At 44.3% G+C, this 4,073-nt stretch overlaps 1 protein-coding gene across 17 annotated transcripts in view; it reads left to right on the forward strand.

Moving 5' to 3' along the window:
• The window catches only part of Svil (supervillin), a 171,241-nt gene that overhangs the window by 129,864 nt on the left and 37,304 nt on the right, over nt 1-4,073 (forward strand). The window lies entirely within an intron of this gene.

Consider the following 4,073-nt stretch of genomic DNA (forward strand, 5'->3'; position numbering starts at 1 on the left):
AGTTTATTTATATGTGTGTGTGTGTGTGTGTGTGTGTGTGTGTGTGTGTGTGTGGCCAGCTCAGCCCACCAGGGGGCGGGGCTGGCATGTGGTGCTGGGGGATTGAACCGTGGTCCATGTGCTTTGCTAAGCTTGTTCTAAGTAGGTGCTTTAGACCACTGAGCCATCTCACCAGCCCCTCCTTTAGTTTTCCATTGGCTATTTTGAGTCTTTTTCCTCACCAGATAGCCTTCATAAGTTTGTCAATATGTAAAACACATAGTGCTGCAATTTTGGTAGGAATTGCAGAGTTTATAGATCAAGTTGGGAAGAACTGACATCTCAACAAAACAGTTTTCCTATCCAAGAACATGAAGTATCTCTCCATGTATTTTTAAGTTTAAAGAAAAATAACATTTACCAAAGGCAACCTATATTTTATGATTTATATTTTTCATACTTTAATTCTGTACATTTACTTAGCAATTTTTCCAGATAAATACAAAGGTTTTTATACCAGTTCGGCCATGATTGATCACTACTATCCTCCAGAATCAGATCACCCATTTTCTTTTCTCCAGCCACCCTGTCCCTTAATTTTAAATCCCTTAAATTTAAGAGAGAAGAAAATAGAGTATTGAACACTGCACAGACTTCACCTGGAAGATCTCTGTAGCAAGCATCAGTATTGATTCTGCCCTTTCTTATAGCCATCAAGGCTGCACCAAAGGTTTTTGATTTCTTGTCGTCCTTTTAAGAGTTGGTAGGTAGGTAGGTCAGTGGTCATGTTGAGGTCTGAGCTACGCTTGTGACTTCATGCTACCTTTTTTTTTTTTTTTTTTTTTTGTTCAGGCCACCTAGGGTTTTGTGCAGCAGTGACGGACTGGACTCTCTCTTGAGGAGGCAAAGCCAAATTTCTTTAACAGTGCCTAGCATTTTGTCACTTCGCCCTCCATTTTGTCACTTTCCTTATTTCTGTTGTTCATGTCTGGGACCATTATGCTATAGCTGAGTTTAAAGGGATGTAAGAGAAAAAGCCTAAGAGTCAAATCACATTTTCTTTTTCTGACACTTTCCAGTTGCGGAAGAGCTTTGCCCTTAAGTCAGCTCTAATCCTAGCAGTGCAGGTTAGCTCCACTCTGTGGTTATATCATGCCCCTGTGTACAGGATGTGAAATGAGATCTGCCATGATTTCCGAGTAGGTGTAAAAGGAGAAGGAAACCCTTCAGCAACTATGTAACCACTGGAAAACATTATTACTCATTGATCCTTCAGACAGTCTCAGTCTGTGTCCTACCAAGTAGCTGGCTATTTCTTCCTTCCCAACTATTTCTCTGTCTGCTTTGCATGCGCGTGCGTGCACACACACACATGCACGCACGCGCACACACACACACACACACGCCCTACCCCTCTCTCTCCATTTCGTCCCGAAGTTACTGGGATCTATATTTGACAGGCTGAATTACAGATGGGCCCTTCTGCCTCAGCTGTCTCTTACTATCCTGGGCCATCCTAAATATCTCCCAGCTGACCCTGGGAGATGACATACTACAGTACTTGCTGTTATGCTTATTATATTTTCCTCTATTATACAAGGAAAGAAAAATTTAGAAAAACTAAGTAGTGATGTTTTAAGATTTAAAACAATGGGTAAAGAGATCCACCTTATTCTCACATTTTGAGCTCTAAAATGTGACAGTCATTTATGATAAATTTTATTAGATTATTCCAAGACTATACAAGCTGTGTATTCCTTACCCTATTATAGAGTCATGGAAAGTCAGATGAAAGGAATTACCCTCTAAGTTGCCAAGTTAAGTAGAAACTTCTGTGGAAATGAAAACTTCTGTGTTTAATATTATCTTTAAGAGGGGAGTAAAAAATATTTCTTCTTGACCCAGATCTTTCAAAAGAATGGAAACTTGAAATTCTGTGGTGGTCAAGTCTTCTCTGGCTCATGCCTACCACGTCCACACCAGAGTCCAGGGGTGTCCAGGGTCTGTGGGGAATGGGCTGGTGCTCTAGGGATATCTTTCCTTAGTCATCAGCCGCACCCAAGCGCCCCTCCTTGGACTCTGGAGATGTGTCGTCGCTCACTGCAGAACTAGCGGGTCTGGACCTTGAAAGGAGCCAGTGTTCTTGGCATTTTGTGTGTGTTTTTGAAATATTCTAGCCAAGTATTATATTGATCTGATTCAGCTTCACTCCCAAAACTGTATTTTCAAAGAAAACTTAATCTTCCTTGAATTTTATGAGGCCTTCCTGTCAAATCAGCCTTGTGGTTTACTTAGTGCAGATGTGTGATTCACAGTGTTCCTTAGAATTAGTCTTCAAGTCAGCTGTGAGCAAGAAAGGAAAGGAAAAGGCGAGGGGGGAGTTTATTCAATATAGGTAAAATTTAAAACTTTCAGAAAAGTTTCCATGATAGTCAGGGCGCTCTCCTATATCCTCTCCAGATTCCCCAACTCTTGACCTTGGTTTCCTCCCCGATTCCTGTTCTCTGCCTAATCGCCCGGCCCTTCTTTGCCTACCTCTCCCCTGGCTTCCCATCCCCACCTCATAAAGGCAGATGTGTACATATGTGCACATGCTTGCATGTGTGTTCAACCTTACCTACACCCTCACCCATATACATGCTTCTTTCAATACTTCAGTGTGTGCTTTCAAATATTTCTCCCCATAAACACAGTACAATGATACAGTGGACAATATAAAGGACTTAAAATTGATATAATTAATTTACTCCACATCCAAGTTCACATTATAACAATTTGCCCCCTACAAGCTCCTTTTTAGCTCCATAACACTTAGCAACTAAGGCAGGATCATGTACTGTGTTGTCTTATTTCTTTAAGAAATAAAGAAATCATCTTAAACTAACACGATAGTCTCAAGAATACTTCTGGCTATGATGGCCTCTGAAAGAATACTGTAAAAGGAAAATTCATAAATTAGAGGGTGGGAAACCCATATTCGTGTCTGAGAGCAACTGTTGCAAAGTGCCAACCTAGTTTGTGCTCCTAGAGAGGGGACCAGGATCCTTCTGTCATGCTCATCATCCCGAGGCAGCCAGAAAATGAACTGTGCCAGTCTTCTCTCTCATCCTGTCCTGCATGTGTCCGGACGTTGTTTCCCTTTGGTCCATTAAGGGACAGCAGATCCTTTGCCACAGTGGGGTGGGAAGTTGTGGACACACTCCTGCTCCTCACTGTCAGGGGAAGCTGCAGGATCACTTTGTTTTACTTTGCTGGGGAGATTGGCAGAAGACTTTGAGGAGAGCCCAGTGAGAGTCCAGTAGTGAACCCTCCAGCACGAAAGGCATCACTCAGGTCTAAGAAGATGCTGAGGTGAGAGACATAGGACAGACCCAGGAGCCCCTCACCAGCTTCTTGTCCTAGCAGTGAGTGCAGGTGCTGGCCAGGGAATCTCTCCTGGTTCTTGGCAGGACATCTTCTCACTCCTCAGAGGCATGGGCTGCACCACGCTCCCCGCCTCCCTCTTCTTGTCTCACCCTCCACCCTGCTAAGCGCAGGCAGGGCGCAGCAGCACACTATCCTGACAACATCTGAGGACTTCTCCCTCCAATGGAGGCTCCCATCACCCACAGGCTTCCTCTCTCCTCCCTTCTTCCTCCCAGCATTTTTAAGTGGAAAAGCTCTGTAGATATGTCATGTCTGCAGCACCATGTTAGCCACAGTGGGGACTCAGTGTTAGCCATGTGGTGGCTTCAAGAACTTCCACTCCCACGGGTGACCTGGGTGCCTAACTGTCCCTGCCTCCTGACATCCCTGCGGGAGGGAAAGGGAAAATGCCTCTTCAGCCCTAGGCGCCTGTAGGATGCGCTCCTGCTGGTCAGCCTTCCCCCAGGGCCATGTGTCACTGCCTGCTCCTCATGAGCTGATACAGAGAAGGGCATCGAGGTTGACCATGTTCTGTGTAAAGTCTCCTCATTAACCCAAGTTCACTTAGATGGGTGAAACAGCAACTTTTACTTAACTCATTAGTTGTGTGCCTGTTTTTTCACTCAGGAAATGCTACAGGCAAAAGTTCACCTCTCTCTCTCTCTCTCTCTCTCTCTCTCTCTCTCTCT

The sequence above is a fragment of the Octodon degus genome, unplaced genomic scaffold (assembly GCF_000260255.1).
Source record: "Octodon degus isolate 3935 unplaced genomic scaffold, OctDeg1.0 scaffold00141, whole genome shotgun sequence".
Taxonomy (NCBI): domain Eukaryota; kingdom Metazoa; phylum Chordata; class Mammalia; order Rodentia; family Octodontidae; genus Octodon; species Octodon degus.